The sequence below is a fragment of the Ascaphus truei genome, chromosome 4 (assembly GCF_040206685.1).
Source record: "Ascaphus truei isolate aAscTru1 chromosome 4, aAscTru1.hap1, whole genome shotgun sequence".
Classification (NCBI taxonomy): domain Eukaryota; kingdom Metazoa; phylum Chordata; class Amphibia; order Anura; family Ascaphidae; genus Ascaphus; species Ascaphus truei.
The window spans coordinates 68,296,377-68,315,345 of NC_134486.1; the positions used below are offsets into that span (position 1 = coordinate 68,296,377).

Consider the following 18,969-nt stretch of genomic DNA (forward strand, 5'->3'; position numbering starts at 1 on the left):
CACGGGAGGACAGGTAAGAGGATCGGGTGCGCGCGCCCCGATCGTTGCATGCAGATGTGGCGTGCACCGCAGAGGAACGGCTCGGCGTGGAGGAGGTAAGCTGCTGAGAGAGCACGACACAGGGCAGGATGCTACCGCGTGGTTAGAGGTGATTGGGACTCGCTGAGAGGCGCATGTCCCCAGATCCCTTTACAATAGGCTTCTGGGGTAGTAACTGATTCTTTCTCACGGTGATAGCGCCTCCATCTCTTGCAGGCCCCAGGGGGGACAATCCCTGCAGGAGAACTTCTTGCCCTTTCCCTGATAGATTGCTGTCTCAGGCAGGAAGGTATATGTGAACAGGAACACACTTTATTCTTACACACTGCAGATGGCCAGCATACACAGCTCACACAGTGGTTACAGCAGTTCTTGGGGCTCCACCCTCAGGGTGTACCCTGGACCTCCACTGTGGGTACAGGGCCCCCACAGCTGTCCTTGCTCTTACTCCCTATTAGAGTCAGGGGTATGGTCTCACTCCTAACTCCCCAAGGGGAGAAGACAGTAAGTGCACAGCCAATCTGCACTTCTGGGTGAGAACCTGTGTCTCTCAAGGGTAGAGACAACTGACTCAATTTGGAATGTGCAGCTCCTTAAGTACAAGGGAAGCACGTACCGGGTCTTAGTCCCTGATTTGACACACACAGACCTAGTCCCGCCGCCTCCCCTGTGACTCACTGAAGCTGCTGTGGGTGGGGAAAACCCATGATAACTCCTGGCAGCCTGTTCTTACCAGGGCTTACTGACAGGAAGGGGCAGACTGGTAGCCAAGGAAACCAGTCCTGGCTACACATGCTTACTCCTAGCAAGTTAAAACCGGCTTATGGTTTGCAGTCTGTGTAAATGAAAAAAGCTGTCAAACGAAGGTGTGGTAGGATTAGGTGCATTATGTGCAAACATTTGCAAAACAATAATTATCTTTCTTCTTTCTCCAATGATGAAACTTTCAAGGTTAAGTGATTTATTAATTGTCTGAGTACTTATGTAATTTACATGATCTCTTGCACATGCGGCCCGCAATATAAAATGCCTACTACACGCCCATGTAACACAAGATTTTTAGAGCACAGAACAAATGTCATTAATGGGAATATTACTCATAATGTACCCAGACATTTCACATCTAATCAAAATACAAATCCCGCAGGTGTTAGGGCTATGGGAGTTGAACATATCCCCCCCCCCCCCCATCATTAATGGAAGGAGATAGATTCAGGATCTTATGCAAGAGGGAATCATTTTGGATTTTAAGATTGAAACCCCTTGGAGTTGTAGTACCCAATGAATGTTTAGACACTAGCACTCTAATCTAACATTAATTATTTTAACTTTTCGTCCTGTTATCCGATTGGTCCACCAGTGAAATATTAACTTTATACACCTTTTGATTGTTTTTATCATTTTATATATTTTTTTTGTTGTTATTCATGTTTTTATGTTAGTTCAGATTTTTTTTTGATATTTGTAGTGATCGTCTATTGTTTTGTTGCTATGATCTATTATATCATGGCACCCATTGCCTGTTAACAGCCGATAGTTTTTTCAGCATTGCTGGGTAAGAGGACATTTTGTAAATGCACCGTTCATTTTTCCAAGGAGTTAAGTGATAAAGGAAACGCCACTTATCCTTATTTTATGTTTATTGTAATTTCTATTTTTTTTATTACCCTCTCCTGCTGTAATAAGTATATTTCTATCCACATTTTTTGCCATTTCCATGATTTGATCTACCAAGGGTTCATCGCTCTCCCGGCAGCAACCTCCCTGCACCAGAGGTAAGAGGAGCGGGAAACCAGAGGTGACGGGGGACCTGGCTACAAGTATAAGCAGTAATCGCTATTACAACGGCGACAGCTGATGTCACGTGGTTGCGTTGCCGTAGCCGTAACTATAAATGCAGCCTTAGTCCGCGGTCCCAGTCTGCACTAGCACACGCGCCCGGCAGGGTGGCTGCATGGGCACGTGTGGAAACCACGATCTGCGGTCTCACCTATGTATGAAGACTAGCGACTGAACGTGCGTCGAGGGTGTGTGGCTTCTAGTCAACAGAAAAAAAAAAAGCAGAAGAGTCTGCACTCTGATTGGCTATGGAAAGCTGCAACATGATTGGTACTCCTGGACACACATGACTGTCGCTAGATCTAAACACAATTTTGTTGTCTGCTGGAAAATCTGTTGTGCACAGCGGAGGGTAATTGCACGCCAAGGTGTGTAGTTGGCCCAGCCAGATTGAAGGGCGGTACTTGTTCGTGCAGAGCACGCCGATGCGTGCTCTGCAGAACATACTGGGGACCTAGCCTGATGGTTTGGGGAGTTTAACATATCCCCCCTGTACGCTCCTTCATTCTTTGAGGTCTCTGGTCACATTTGCATGTGACTTGTTTGTTAATATGTACCTCGGAGGAGCACTTACACCATCATAGCATGAAGCTTTATATTCAGTGAACAGAGAGATGGAGTGAAAAGGAGAGGTGGGTGGGGAGTGATCAACTTAATCCCGTACTAATAGACTGATGTATAATTTAACGAAAGTGAGAGCACGTGGGTGCAGACTGTGAACTGCATGTGAATCAGAAAAAAGAAATGAGAACACTAGAACGTGAACTCTAAAGAGATTCACTTAATTGCACACCTCCAAATGTATAAAATATAGCTTTTAATAAAGTGTATTCATAAAACACATATCACTGAATGTGTATTCAACAGTAATTAAAAAGTAATAAAGTGTGGCAATAAGCTAGAGGCACGCTTCTATAATAACATCAGATAGAAGAAATGACAGATGGGGTGGGATAAGGCTAGCTAAATGTATAGAGGTATAATGACCATCAAAACCGGAAAGTGGGCACAATCTAAATATATAATTTTTGGGAAGGTGCCATCTCATTAAGATGACTATTTCCCCTGAGGTCCTCTATACTCAACAAATGCTGCCAATGATAATTAAAGACAAAGATTTAAAAAAAAACACAACAAAGCATTCCAAGTCCAACAGACCGCCCAAATATGGATATGGAATTTTTTTTATGGCAATGTGAAAAATCACTCCAGCATATACCATCTTCAAACTATCAGGAATATCATGCACAGAACATTTGCCACTCCGAAATTCAGATTAAAAGCAAAACTTGCCCTCAACAGCAAATAATAATAATAGCATGTTTTGTAATAGTGCTGCTATTTTTATGTAGTGCTTTACAGAGACATTTTGCAGGCACAGGTCGCTGCCCCTTAGAGCTTACAATCTATTTTTTGGTGCCTGAGCCACAGGGAGATAAAGTGACTTGCCCAAGGTCACAAGGAGCTGACACCGGGAATCAGGGCCGCAAACAGCGGGGGACAAAGGGCACTGGCGTCCCGGGCCCGTGGGTCAGGGGGGCCCGGCCGCTCCCCCTCTTTCCCCCCCCCCACTCCCAACGTGGGTCAGAGGGGGAATCCAAGCTCCTCTGCGGCCCGCTAACCCCACCCCCTGCTCCCAACGTTGAATGGAGGGGGAAGTAGTAGCTCCTCCTGTGGCCTGCTTCCCCCCACGGCCAGCTTTTCGCGTGCCCACCTCCTGCGCGCCCCCCGAGCCCACCTCCCGTGCCCCCTCCCCAAGCCCACCTCCCGTCCCGGGCAGCTGCTGCGGGGATATCGGGGGCAGGAGGGGGAAGCGTCCGGCGGCATGCTGCACCCACCCGGTCAAGGTAAGTCACTGTCACCCACAGTCACTGTCACCCACAGTCTTGTCACCCAGTCACTGACTGTCACTGTCACCCAGTCACTGTCTCCCACCCACCCAGTCACTGTCTCCCACCCACCCAGTCACTGTCTCCCACCCACCCAGTCACTGTCTCCCACCCAGTCAATGTCACCCAGTAACTGTCTCCCACCCACCCACATTCAACATTCAACCCACTGTCATTCATCCACCCACCGTCATTCATCCACCCACACACCCACTGTCATTCATCCACCCACCCACTGTCATTCATCCACCCACCCACCGTCATTCATCCACCCACACACCCACTGTCATTCATCCACCCACCCACTGTCATTCATCCACCCACCAACCCACCGTCATTCACACACCCACCAACTGTCATTCAACCCACTGTCATTCACCCACTCCCCCACCCACCCACCCACTGTCATTCAACCCACTATCATTCACCCACCCACCCACTGTCATTCAACTGTCATTCACCCACCCACTGTCATTCTACTATCATTCACCCACCCAATCACTGTCATTTACCCACTCACCCACCCAGGCAGGCAGTCACCTGTCTTTTGTTGAAAATATAAAAATAAACAGGTTGCATTGTAATGTTTTTTTTATGTCTCACAATAAGAAAACAGTTAAGTAAAAGTATGAGCAGCAAGGGAACATACGGTGTAGCTGATTAGGGGTCAGGAACCATCTATATAAAACTTTATAGGAGTTCTCATTTGCTAGTGTGTTTATGGAAGATTTTTTAGTGGCCTCCCAGATATCTGACCAGTCCTCTAGGTCTAGCTCTTCGTTTAGGTCTTTTTCCGATAAAAAAGTGGGGGTGATACCCGCTCAAACGCGGTATATAATTTTAGTGAAGAGGAGGTGCACTAGGGGAATATTGTATATCGCAAAACAAATGAATATGTCAAAGAGACAGGAACAAAAAAGGCCCCAATAGCATGCACTCTACACTCTCAGTTGACTATTAGGGCAGATACGATACTAGGGAGGTTCCCCAAAATAAGGAGGTGGATCAGTGGATGGTGGTGTCTGGATAGTCCAGGTGACAGTATATTACTGAAGAGTGATAGGCTGACACCTATGTACAGTATTGTAGAATGGTTTTATTTTAAATAATCTCTATTAAATAAATCATTAAAACAATGCGGTAGTCAGCTTTGTGTGTCAATTTTAAAAGAACTAATGGTTAGGCACAGTGCATGTAATTACAGTGGCGACTACTCTCAACTATAACAGGATACACCTGTATAATTGTATGCGAATCTCCAGCATGTATAATAGCAATGCCAATGCTTATATAAGTGTATATAGAAAGATATTGTAGCAGAGTTAATTAAAATGCAGCTGTATCATCAAAAAGGACCATAGCCTATAATTACTTAATCCATCCAGTGTGTGGTTTGGACACACCCCTTTTGACAAAGAGAAATGGATGGCTGTTTAATTACTGTTGTTTTTTTATGATATATGGATGGCTAATGTTGTCCAAACCACACACTGGTTTCAGAGCAGATATTTTACCACATAAATGCACCATATTTGCTTTTATATATGTAGACCCCTTTAATGCTATGTCATGGATTGGAGTTTACCAGATCTCTGGGGATCGTAATTACCAGGCAACACCACAACAGCACCCAGCACAGTCCTAGTATGAACCTGGGTTCTGAGGTCTCTAAGCTGAGAACTTCTCAGTACTGAAACACCCACACGTATTTCCGCACTGAGCCTATCGAACCCACTCCAACCACCAAAAAAGTGTTTGTCATAGTTTGGGGTTGATTAGACTACTAGGGATTGTAATCACCATGCAGAACACAGAGTTTAATAAACATAAGTTTATTTAGCTGGTGCCAACAGTGAGCCACACATACAAGATAGAACAATGACCCCACAATCAAGGACTTACGGACGACTCCTAGCTTGCTATGTGCAGGATGCTTATGAACCTAGCATACCCTGGATGCCGCCTCGATAGGCTGTTTCATGTTTCCAGTTACAAGAAAAATCCACCCCAGGTCCAAAGTCCATGATGTAGTTGGTCTCATGACTCCGAAACCAACTTCAGATAACCCAGAACAACTGTGAATTCCAGATCGTTTTTTGCGTCTATAGTTTCCCGGTCTCCATTTGGAAACGTCAATGGAGTCCCTTTAATCGACTAAGCCAATCCGGAGCTATGAGGTGGAGCCAGTGCCAAACTACAGTCCAGAGGGGCGGGACCTGGGAGCGTGATAAATTGGAATTGACGTAAGGGAACCGCAGTGATGGGGCAAGGACCCGAACGCCGGTCCCTGAGTTAAATTCTAGGCCTCCCGCAGGGTTAGACACCTCGCTGCTGGGAAGAGAACAGTGCTCCCCATTGCCTCTTAGCACAGCACCTGACCCACACAATTGTTAGCCCCCTGACTCATTGTATAAGTGGTCATCAGCAACTGTTACTGGCCCAGGCATATAATGAGTCCCACTGAACCAATAACGTGAAACATATACATATAACTGTCAGTTATATATTACAAGGGCTGTGACATCTTCCAACCCTGGGATGGGACATTAACCCTTGTAATAGGTCACCATCTTGATGGGCAAAGGCAGCGTGTGGGCTTAACCTTTATTTGTGGTGCCACGCTGTCCCTTCCGTTACATGCTAGCATAAAAAAAATAGCCCTGACTTCTCAGCCTAGCCCAATTAGTGGTTAAAATGTTATAAGGATTACAAAAACCAATTGATCCATAAGTTTGTCAGACCAAACACATCCATTTATACATATCTTCTAACTAAGGGGTGCCCAAACTGGGGGGTGAGATTTTCCAGGGGGGGGGGAGAGGGGAAAGGCGGTTGCAGAGGCCCTGCGCTCTTCCCCAAGGCATTTAAATTAAATGCCGGGGGATCGCGTGAAGCTTCTCCAACTTCCCTTAGGCCACGCTTATAGTGCGTGCGACGGCGACTCGACGGATGACGTCACCCATTGCCGCTAGCAAAAGTTGTAATTCTCTTTCCGGCGACGTCGCGGACAACCAGATCTTTGATTAGTTCAGAGGCTGTCACATGTGGCGACAGCCTCTGAAAAATCAAATTTGACCGTCTTCAGAAATTCGCGCCACCAGCGTTGCTCCCGTCGCGCTTACTATAAGCGCACGCGACGGCGGCAATACATTTGTTTTGCCGTGACGCAGCGTCGCCGGCACTATAAGCGCAGTCTTACCTTGTCTTTGGTAATGCGTCGTCCTGGTAACGGGGTGGTGTAGAGCAGGTAGGGGGGTGCAGGGGGAAAGTTTGCGCACCCCTGTTCTAACTTATGTTGATCATACTGACACTTTCATATAGATCAATGAGCCCAAAAGACTTATGAAGAATCACACTCCTTAAGGTTAGAATTACCCTGTTCCTCAAAAAAGGATTAGTCCCCATAGTCTTTAATGGGATCACTCTCTTTGAAGTCAGAAATCTCATTAATAAGTCTGTCAATTGGTTGAGATTACCAGTGGTCGACAAATCACCAAAAAATCTACTCGCCACACAAAAAAAAATCTACTCGCCACCTAGTACCAAACGTATGCTGCTTGGGCCAATAGGAGCTCGCCACGATGTTAAATCCACTCGCCTGGGGCGAGCAAATGTATAGGTTTGTCGAACACTGGAGATTACTACGTATTTAATGTCTGGGCAATGATTCAAAACTTCATTATATTATGATCTTGCTGCCATTGTTAATGGTCTCTGACTTTATTTTTGCCACATTTTATATTTATAGGGTGTTTTGACAATTGGGCCATCTGTCTCCTCTTCATCTGTCTCTTATTGGGCAACCAGATATTTATCTTTTGGTGAATTTCAATGATTCATTCATTTCCTGACACGCTACCCACTCTTCCTCCTCAGTTCTATACACAAACAAACAACGATGATCCCTTACTAACACAAAGGAATTGTTGGTTCTGTCAGTTATATCAGGTGTGGCAAACTTTTTTGTTTGCGCCCCCCTGCCTGCTCTCCCCACAAGCTCATGCGCCCCCCACTCCCGCCATCTTACCTTCTCTCCGGCATCATTTGACGTCACAACGTCATGTGATGTTGCGTTGCCATGGCAATGCTTTGCCATTTGACTCCACGTTGTCATGACGACGTGTCACCAGAAGTCCCTGGAGAGCAGGTAAAAGGCAGTTACAGAGGCCTCGCATGCTCCCTCTGAGTTTTATTTAAATGTGTATGTAGCCATGTATAAAAATGGTATACAGCTCTTTCTCATGCTGGCAATAATGCCTGGTAAGTATGCAGGATTGCCAGCAACAATCATGGAGGTTTGCCCTCACAACCTGGTGAGGTGTCATATGTACACAAGGGGAGTGGTAACATGCTCTGTGTCCACTATTAGTGACACCAGAGGTGTGGCTGTTTTCTGAGTCTATATAAGACACAGCACTGCCTAAAGTTAGTGTGTTAATCAAGAGTTCAGTTATGATTCAGTTCTGGAGGTCCTCAGCAGTTAAGGCTGTCAGATATAATTAATAGTTGATCTACACTGTGATCAGGGACCTGACACAGGTGGTGATCTCCCTTAGGGGAGAGGTGATCCAACTCCATTGAGAGAGAGAAGGAACTCCTGAGAGGGATGCACTTCACCAAAATGAGAGGCTAGACCGACCGCTATGAGGGGCAGTCTGCCTGAACGTGCAATAAAGATGCCCAGTTTCACAAGACCCTTGCTGTGTGTGAGTGAAGTTCTTACACAGAAGGAGGTTCCCATCAGACACTTCTCCCTGCAGCCGCAGAGATCCTGATGGGGTGGAGGCGCTGCATCAGATGTGAGTAAGACTCTGATCACACTACCTCAGATGCCTGTCGTGCTGATATCCCCATACCAACTCAGTGGGAGACTCAGGAGTCCTGTAAGCCAGCAGGTGCACCACACGACATACAGACATGTAATGGGGCTAGTAGACCACAGGGGCCAATGTGAGATTGGGTGGGGGCCCGTAGAACCGTTACATGTACATTGTACAGAGGTAAGCGCTGCACCCCCCGAAAATGCCGCGGCCCCCACAGTTTGTGCACCCCTGTTAGATCAATGACTTCCCAGATTCCAAGTCTCAGTCTTCCTCATAACAGCACCTCTGCCTAGCACTCGTGAAATCTGCCATCTGATTTTTCTGGATCAAGCTTCAGCTTGTGTCTCTCAATATATTGGTGTTAGGCTGCGTCCATGGGGAGCGCGACCGCGCGATGGTGTGGGAAACATGATCAAAATGCTGTGCCTCTATGAGGCCGGCAATAGAGTCTGCACGACTTTGCGTCGTGATTTATCAGAAAGAAGACAAATACATTTGTTTCCGTTGCGCGACGGCTGGGTCACATGAGCGGTTCGCCCAATGAGGGCGAACCAGCTCTGTGACGTCACGGCCACGCCTCCCGGTCGCATCTACCCCTAGGCAACAAATCGCTGCAGCTACAGGTGTGCGTGACGCCACGAGCACGGTCGCGCATGAGCTCACCATGGACGCGGCTTTACTGGACATCTGACTATGCATTAGCTGCTAGATTTTCTTTGGCTCTTAGCGAACCGTACGTACTTAGGAACCTTGCTCCATGACAAAGGGGAAAAAGAAAAAGCAGCGCACAACCAAGGGAGTAGGGCCCCAAAAAAATAAAAAATGATTGAATCATAAGTTAAATAAAAAGGAGGTACACAGCTATCCTTCACGTTTCTTTATAAAGTACAGAAGTGTACGAAACGTGTAGGAGAGCTGTGTACCTCCTTTTTTTTAAACTTATGATTCAAAAAAATTTTTTTTTGGGATCCTACTTCCTTAGTTGTGCGCTGCTTTATCTTTTTCTCCTTCACTGAAGCTACTGCAGCGGCTGGCATTAAGGATATTTTTGAAGACTCCCCCAGTGAGGTTTGTGTCAAGTGTGGAGTTCCCCGCTTTTTCATAACCTTCAGGGGATATTTGTCATACTGCAATTAAGTTGCCGTATCTGGACTGTGAACTCATTATATATTTCCACTATGGAGTTCAATATTTATATATGATGACATATTGAAAAGGATTCTATTATCTGAGCACCCTAATACCCTTAGTACTATCCATGACAAATGGGAACACAAACAGTGATTGTATGAACATACAAACCTAAACTTCTACTTTATATAATTGTAACAGGGTATGACCAAACCGTGCCTGTTCCTTTCCACCCAGTGTATCTGCTTTGTTAGCCCTGTTAAGATCCAGGCATTAGCAGGTTAATTTGCGGGCCCTGGACCCCCCTTCCCGCTTCCCCTGAATGTGAAGGAAGGTCTGTGGTGACTCATGGTCTGTGTACAGCCCATAGTAGGTGGGTACAGTCTATGAGCCCGCCCCTTCTGGAAGTTTCTAAGGGAAGTAGGCTAAAGTTAGTTGAGTTCCTCTCAGCTCCTCATGGAGTGAGGAGTCTTCCTCTCCCCCTGGGTGAGAGAGGGTGGAGGAGTGAGTCTCTGCCTGATCCCTGGCTAGAGGGAAGGAGGGATGAAGCAGGTGGGAACTATGAGTCTTCCCCATTGCGGGGTAAGCCTGTTCACTTGACAAGCTAGTCAAGGCCACCTGAAGCAGTGGAAGTAAGCACCGTCCAGAAGTCCTGAGGCGTATGCAGAGAACTGTGCTGCTAAGCTGTAAGATGTATGCTGCAAATAAAGATCCTGCTGCAATTATACTTCAGCCTATGGTGTCAGTCCCTGGGCTGAGAGAAGGTATGTGTGTAGTGATGGGTGCTGGCCCCTACACTGTGGGAGCTATCACTACTGGAGGCGCTAAAACACCATGAAAGAACCAGAATCCTGTGAACCAGTCCTGTCCAAGTCTCATAGCATCCTGTCCAAGTCTCATAACACTCTGGAGACAACTCTGACCTCCTGTGAACCAACAGGTGAAGCACCAAACAGCGAGGTAACGCGCTCCCTTCCCAGTTACTGGCCTATAAGAGAAGTGGGGGGGGGGGGGCTCAAGTTACATAATTGTTTTAAATAACTTGTTTTAAAAATATCCTCTCTTGTTTTGATTGCATCATTATACCAACAACCTTCTAAAAAAGTGTAGAAAGATCTCGAGGCCTTTATTCAAAAGGATAGTGTCACATACTAACTTGCACATGTGTGAAAGGATTCATTTAAGGAGTCCTCGGTCCCTGTAAATGTAAATGTACATGTTTAACAAAGTCCCAATGTAGAAAATAAAGTGGTAAACATATCCCTAAATTAGAACAATCCTTCCAGAGGTACACAGGTTCAATTACAGCTCAAAGACAGTACTTATTATATTTTAGATTAAATCTAACAAAAATATTACAAAACCGTATCCAATAAATTGGATCAGACCGTTTATAAAAACAAATTAGAGTAAAACAAAAAAAGCTGGAGTAAGTCCCCCAGGAGGTCATGAGGAAGAACATGTGAAACCCACACATACACAGTGTACCCTCCGATGAGTCTCGCCTTGTGTGTGCCTCAGACAGAAATGTTTATACCCTGAGTCACCCATGAGTGACTGCAGAGCTTCTGGAACACTTTTCCAGCTGTTATATTAAATTCCTTGCACCACTCTGTCCCTGGCAGGTATATAGAAGCAGTGGATATTACATACAGTTTTGTAGTGAGATATTTAGTTGATATGGGGAGGAAGTGAGATGTTACAGTATAAAGTAAGATTATAAAGATGATGCTGGCAGGTTAATGTGGACATTAACAAGGCTGTTGTAATCTAAAAGGGGTTCTTTGTGGAACATAGAAATGAGCACAATAGTGATTAAAATGGCTTTATTTCTCAGCCCCGAAGTCTGCAATTTAGAAGTCACTGCTGAATTATTGTCCTTAGACACACTTGTAGGTAATGGGCCATCACCAGCTCGTAATGAAAGTAGTCTTCATTTATTGTATTAGATTTTCAAACCTACAGTATATGTGCTGAGCTATAAATCTAAGTTAGAACTCAGTGCTTGTGCTCAGTTCAGATCAGAAATATGTTAAACATCTTAAAGATGTTACTTGAATTATTTTTTTTTTACATTTTCTTGCAATATCAGTAACAGTTACTAGGTTAGACCAGGGGAGCGCAATCTTTTTCTCCTGCGCCCCCCTACCGGCTGTCCTGCTCTCCGCGCGCCCCCTCCCTCCTCCCTGCTGTTGTTCCTGGCATCTGGGCGTCATGACATCACGTTGCCATAGCAACATGACGGCACATGACCTCATGGTGTCATTTGACGCCACGTTGCCATGGCAATGCTGGCAGAACCACGGTAAGTAATGTTTACAGCGGCCTTCGTCGGCACTTCATTTAAGTGCCTTCGGGAAGCGCGCGAGGCCTCTGTAAACCCCGCGCCCCCCGCAGTTAATCTCGTGTCCCCCAGTTTGCGCACCGCTGGGTTAGACTACATAGAAAAAATAGGATCCAAATTCCAAAACTCTGTGCTCCATAAATATCCCTGGTTTAAGAGAAACAACTTGTAAGACTAATGATGAAAAAAAAATATATAGTAATTTGATGGTTTGAATGAAATCCATCCCTAAATGTCAGGGAAATAATGTCACTTTGATATACATGCAAGCCAAATTAGAAGCACTACGGATTTCTGCAAAAACAAAACGATTTATTTAGCCAATGTTCCGACGTTTCGGCAGATACAACTGGTGTGAAAGGCAGTAGTATCTGCCGAAACGTCGAAACATTGGCTAAATAAATCGTTTTGTTTTTGCAGAAATCCGTAGTGCCCTGCTTCTAATTTGGCTTGCTGACTTTGGAGTACAGACAGGGATTCCCTGAACCAGGTTCACCGGTGATTATATCGTTATATACTGTATATTACTTGTGGTGTGCAACAGATATCTGTTGTATTACTTTGAAATATATATATATCTCATCTGTCTTGCATCCAAAGGCAGAGATGTATGTCCGCTGTGAGCATATAAATGAGGGTATAGTTAGGCTAAAACATAGGACCCACTGTGTAACAAACATGCCCTGTATTAATAGCCAAGGCCCCTATAACACTGCTCTGGACCACCGGGTGAGCCATTAAAGGGAGTTTATCTTCATAATAAGGAACACATATTTATTTATAAAAATGTTTTACCAGGAAGTAATACATTGAGAGTTACCTCTCGTTTTCAAGTATGATTTCAAGTCCAGTGTACAGAAAATCAGATCACTGCACTCTCTCTCAATCTTTGTGGCGGAAGGGAATCGTGGGCGTGTATCCAGCCGCAAAGATGGCAGAACTAGGTAAGGAATAATGAGCAAAAAGCCAGTAATCAAATTCAGGAGGGGGGAGCGTCTATAGTGGAAGAGAAAGTACAACATGTGACAGAATAACATCCAATGTAGATACAAAAGTGAAAATATGGATGATACATTGTTGTATCTAAACTAATGTAAAAACATCTCCAATGAAAAAAAAAAAATACTAATATATAATATATACTAATAACACCTCTTCAGCTTTAGACGCTCCGCCCCCCCCTGAATTTGATGACTGTTTTTGCTTATGTAGCCCTTGTCCCCCCCTCCTAAGTGAGATTGGGGTCTGCTTCTCTTGCTACTCCATATTTGCGGTGGTATGGACCTGTGTGGCAACAAGAGGGCTGAGTGCTCAGCGGTGTTGTGGGGAGAACAGGATTTGCTTTACAGGGTACCTTATTCGTGGTTGCAGCGCCTTCAGTCAGCATGGGTCCTTTGGAAGGAAGGATGGTCTATACTGACACCTTTTCTTGGTTCTCAGACAGTGAATCACACTGATGATGGATGGTACAATGGTGTTTATTTGCAGGTACAGATCTCACAGCATTGCATATCTTTACTATTAGGCCTGGTGATGGTAATGGTGCTCCTCCTAGTGAGACCCAGGGTAGCTGGTACTCACTCCACAGGGGGAGGATAGAGACACATCTACTTTTGTGAGAGTGCCAATATGTATTCCCTTTGGGTGTGACTGTAACTCTGTCTCATAATAAGACAGATCTGGCTGTTGCTAGGCAAACCCTTAGATACATCAATGTCTCTAAGGCTGTAAAAGCACACAAGACCTTTCTGAAGGAATGGGTTACATCCACTGCCTGCACCTAACAGGACTTACACTGGTAGGGCCCAGGAAAAGACGTAGCGGCCGGAGGCCAGGCTACAATCTCCCCCTGGTGAAATTCCAACGTCCCCACTTGGACTACAGTAGGCGTAACATCCAATACTGTACAACAACCTTGAATTAGCCTAGCACACAAAAATGCATTAACATTTGCAGAAGTTAACACAATGCAATACAATGATAACACACAATTATCCATCCCCAACTGGAACCTGGATCTAATGCGAGTGGTACTAGGCTACCTTAATAATAGTGAGCTGGATCTGGTTTCATCACCATATTACCCTGGCTGTCAGACATTCTTATTGAATAGCACCATTTGTTCCATGACTCGAAAATATACTCCACCCTATTCTTGTGGATATTGCGCCACATACCCCATGCCTTTATTAAACGCTCTATTTCATCCTGTTCTTCAGCCTCGCACTGGCCCTCCTTCCACCATGGTAATGCATCCCCCATGGGTGTGACAAGCAATACAGGCATAACAACATCATCATTCATGGGGAACACGGACATTGCTGGTGACAAGGGCCGAGGGGTCATGGGTTTAACACTAGGGTGGAGATCAGCAGGGGGTACGTGGGTAAGGTGTGGCAGAATGGGCACATTATATTCCTGGGAGCGAGAGACTAGTGAGATCTCCCGATATGGAACCATAAGAGTATCCACAGTCCCGGCAAGGCTCTGTATGTCCCAGCCCTTAGCAATACTATATCCAGCCGCAGCATCGGCTGCAGCACCACAGGATCTCCGTTCTTCTTTTCTCCCCTGACACTGCAAGAAAAATGAGTCAGAGTACTTAGCATTCACCGGGGAGTTAGCAGCAGCTGGTAAGCTCATCCAGATGGATGGCTTTGCGACCTTCTCATCTCCCAGTGGTGAAGCGGTGATCGACGTTGCTTTGAGGTCATCTGGTGTGGTGCCGGCCGGCACTTCCCGAGGGAATTGCTCCAGCAGCCCCAGCGCATCGAAGTGGCATTCTGCAGTGGTCACGTAGGTAGTAGCTCTAGCACGGGCCTCGCGCATCTCCTGGCAGCAGCGTAGGGACAGATCGGCAGCCTTCTGCGCTTGGTCCCACTACGGATCAGCATAGTGGATCTCCCATGGGTCCCCGGTGACAATTACTGGGTCCAGCAGCTCCTCAGCAGACACGGGTACGTTGGAGGTCTCAACAGGTACCTCGTGCATATCCGGGGTCTGATTGTCTGACTTTCCGGCAGCAATGATCATTTCCCCAGATTTCTCCCTCATGGAGCAACTGACTGGATAGGTAGCTTCCATTTTGGTAGAAGGTAAGGCAGCTACACACGTCTGTATTGTTGTTAGTGCACGTGTGACTAATTTCTCCTCACATCCTACTTGGTTCGTGGAGCACGCCAAGCACCTCCCCCTGGTGGACCCAGGCGTCCAATCCAGGAGAGAGGAGGCGCAGTCTCAGCATTTCGCGCTGATTTCTTGCAAACTGTATCAGCTAAAGCTTGCAACTGTATGCAACTTTTGCAAAAGACCATGCGGCTTCCCTGGTATCGGTGAGATAGTACCAAGCCATGCGCGCGTGATGCGCGAGAAATCAGTTAAAACGGATTTCTCGCGCGATCGCATGGTCACGTGAGCGGTTCGCCCAATGAGGGCGAACCAGCTCCGTGATGTCACTGGCCCACCCATAGACACGCCCCCGGATGGCGCGCGTACTAAGGCCAGGGAAAGCACCCGCTTTCCCTCAGCCTCCGCGCACCTCCGCACGGCTGCAGTGTCTATGGACGCAGCCTTAGAGTCCACAGCCTGGGCAGCAGGTGCTAGCTGGTAACTCAAAGTTCCAACACTAAAGGTAATGCGTTTCGCTACTCAGGTGGCAACATCGGCTCTCCACTCCACACCGACCCAGGACGAATCAGAGGACAGCCAAGACACAGACAAGGGATCTCCTTAGATTAGGCACAGCAGAAGCTATCTCCTATACAGGCAATTCCCCTGTTTTCATTACATTTCTGTTTCCTTTGAATTGCATGTGATATTGATATGCTTTGAGTGTTTTATTGATACAAAGGGTGTGTTTTTGTTACTATTTGCGCTCTTTCTTTTTTTTTGGGGGGGGGGGGGGGCGCTCTGCTTTTTCTGCTTTTTTTCTTCTTTGAGGTTAGACCGCAGTTCAATAACAAACTTGCAGACTATTTAGGTTTAGTGGTCTATGTAAAATACATTAACTGAAATCTATGTATGTCACATCTGCTCCTCACAGATCTACTATCCATATCATGAAGTCAATGAATCTACTACACTTGTATTACATAATCCCCCACCAGGTAATGTATATTGCCTTTGATCTTTTAGGCTGCTAGAGATCAAATAGCATATCCTTTTTTAATCACTAGTTGCCATGGAAATCTCATCAGTAATAGGTTGAATGTGCACTGCTGGTACTCTTCTATAATTAGAAATATTTCATTATCCTTCATGCATTTTGTTGCAATTCTAGATTGTATTGGGCTATTACATTTGTGTGTACTAGTTTTACAGCATCTCACAGCAGCTTCATATTTTAAGAAGATATTGAGAGACATGTGGTTTCTTAACCCTTTGTGTTCTGGAATTCCCGGAATGATTTAAAGTAAAGATCCACAACTTTTGACAGTGAACACAAGCAAAGCCCTTTAAATGTACCTTAGAAGACATTCTGGGGAACACCAGAGGTAGTGACTAGGACAACATTCTATTCGTCTGTGTAAGTTTACTAAATGATAGACTACGCTAAAATGACCCACTACTCAACCCAAATTCACGAATACTTATTTATATAGGTAGGTGTACATGGGGAAAGAGCGTTAAGGACACAAAATTATCTCAGAAATGGGATCCAAACAGAAGCCCCCACAATAAATTGCACTCAAAGTTTAGTTTAATTGAACATAGTGATATTCAGAGATCTAAATAGCTAACATTCTGATCTAAAATTCTGAATCGCAGGATAAGATCCCACTATAATAATGGTTTCCACCCTTCAAATAAGATGTGGAACCTAGATGTATTACAATCTTCCTTTATTCATATGACGATATACCCAGTGTGTATGCATAAAAATGTGAAATACATTATAAAAACACAGTGAGGAGATTGATAATATTTGTGCGATTTTCAGCAATGTGGGAGTAGCCAGAAAACCTCAGAATCTATAATGAGGTACAATAGAAAAAAACAACTATAAACTCAATGAGACAAAAACTGTGGCTATATGAAGCCAATGATCATGGAAAATAAAATAGGGGCACTGACGGGGGTAAGTGGAGTGTAAACAATGCTGTGATAAGAGGTAATGGAGGGGTGGAGATGGGGTAAATCCGTTTAAACCAGACCCGTTACGCTGGTGAGGAGAGATATACTCTCCACCGCAAGCCAACTGCAGCTGCAATGTATAGGCCTGTATATCCATGTGAATGTCCGGTGTGGAGTACCTCTATTACTCACAATCAATCACTGTTCCCCTCTCCTCGACAGCCGTCTGATGTACCCAGGATAGGGTGATCTGTGACCCCTTGTGGCGTCTCTCAGATCGAAAAAATGTAGAGCAGGAACAGAAGATCAGTGATACAGAAATCACCAGTAGTAAGGTAAAAATAAAAATGATACAAAATTGATACATAAAATGATACAAAAATAAAGAATAGAATAAACAAGAATAGAATCCTCCTCCCACGCGTTTCATGTCCTCTGGCGCTTTATAAAGGAGTATGGTAAGTGAGGAGGGAGGGTACTATTTAAACCTCTCCCCCGTGATAACAAACAGAACAAAAATCTGATAACAATTAGTTCATTCATTCTGATGCAAGCTAGGCTCAGCTTCCAGCGTGCACCGGTATGAGAGAGAGGCTCGGCGTGGGACAATCAGTGAGGGAGGCCCTCAGCTGGGGGAGAGCCAGGCACGGCGGCGGCAACAAGAGGACTGGCAGCCAGGCAAAGAAGTTGATTGACAGCCAGGAAGCAGAAGCATGAGATCATCCCCAAGGTAGGTAAGTTGTATTTCTTTGGGGAGTGGTTTCTCTTTGTATGTATTTGAGGGGGTGGGGGTTGTATGTATTTGGGGGGTGGGGAGTTTTTTCATGTATTTCGGGGAGGTTGGGAGTTTTTTTATGTATTAGGGGGTGGGAAGTTTTTTTTGCATGTATTTGGGGGGTGTGGGTTGTATGTATTTGGGGGGTGGGGGGGTTGTATGTATATGAGGGGTATGGGGGGGTTGTGTGAATTTGGGGGGTGGGAGGTGTTTGTATGTATTTGGGGGGGTGAGGTTGTATGTATTTGTGGGTGGTTTTTTGTATGTATTTGGGGGGTCGTTTTTTTTTTTTTAATGTATTTGGAGGGTGGGGAGATTTTTTGTGTGTTTGGGGGAGGTGGGAGTTTTTTTTATCTATTAGGGGTGGAGAAGTTTTTTTGTACAGTATGTATTTGGGGGGTGGGGTTGTATGTATGTGAGGGGTGGGGGTCTTTGTATGTATTTGGGGGGGTAGGGAGGTTTTCTTGTATGTATTTTGGTGGTGAGGGATTCTATGTATTTGGGGGTGGGGGTAGTTGTATGTATTTGGGGTTGGGAGAGTTGTATGTATTTGGGGGTGGGGATTTTTTTTGTATGCATTTGGGGGGGGGGGGGGTTTGTACGTATTTGGAGGGGGAGTTTATACATGGCCATACAATATCCTATCTCTCAAAGTAACACCTCCCTGGCGGAACCCCCAAAGTACTGGAGTGTCTGGGCACTCAACCCGTTAGTGTCCACGGACCAGTCCTTCCCCAAAGAGCATGTGTGGGATAGCGCTACCCACAGTGTGTTGGGCTGTTGGTGCACATGTATATAATACCTCCCTAGTCTCAGTCCAGACCAGGTCAACCGAGCCGCTCTGTCCGTGGATCCACGACGTGGTCCCACGCCGTGCTCGGACGAATCATTTCCCGCTCTAATCTGCAGGCGGTTGCCTCTGGCGGGGTTTCCCGCTGGAGTGTGCCCCAATAAAATAGTCTTTAATGATGTATGCCTGGATCTGGTCCCAGACTGCAGGCTATGTTTTATAACATGGTGTATTCACTGGTACTATACACTAACTATATACAGATA

The 18,969-nt window shown here is 45.6% G+C and overlaps 1 protein-coding gene across 3 annotated transcripts in view; it reads left to right on the forward strand.

The window, feature by feature from the left end:
• Positions 1-18,969, forward strand: part of SHLD1 (shieldin complex subunit 1) — a 287,950-nt gene that overhangs the window by 132,683 nt on the left and 136,298 nt on the right. The window contains exon 1 of one of the 3 annotated variants that reach the window (XM_075596000.1): positions 10,405-10,681. The exons of the other annotated variants lie outside the window; for them this stretch is intronic. The gene's annotated coding sequence lies outside the window, so the exon portion shown is untranslated. Of the gene's footprint in view, positions 1-10,404; positions 10,682-18,969 lie in introns of those variants that run through there. 3 annotated transcript variants of the gene reach the window in all.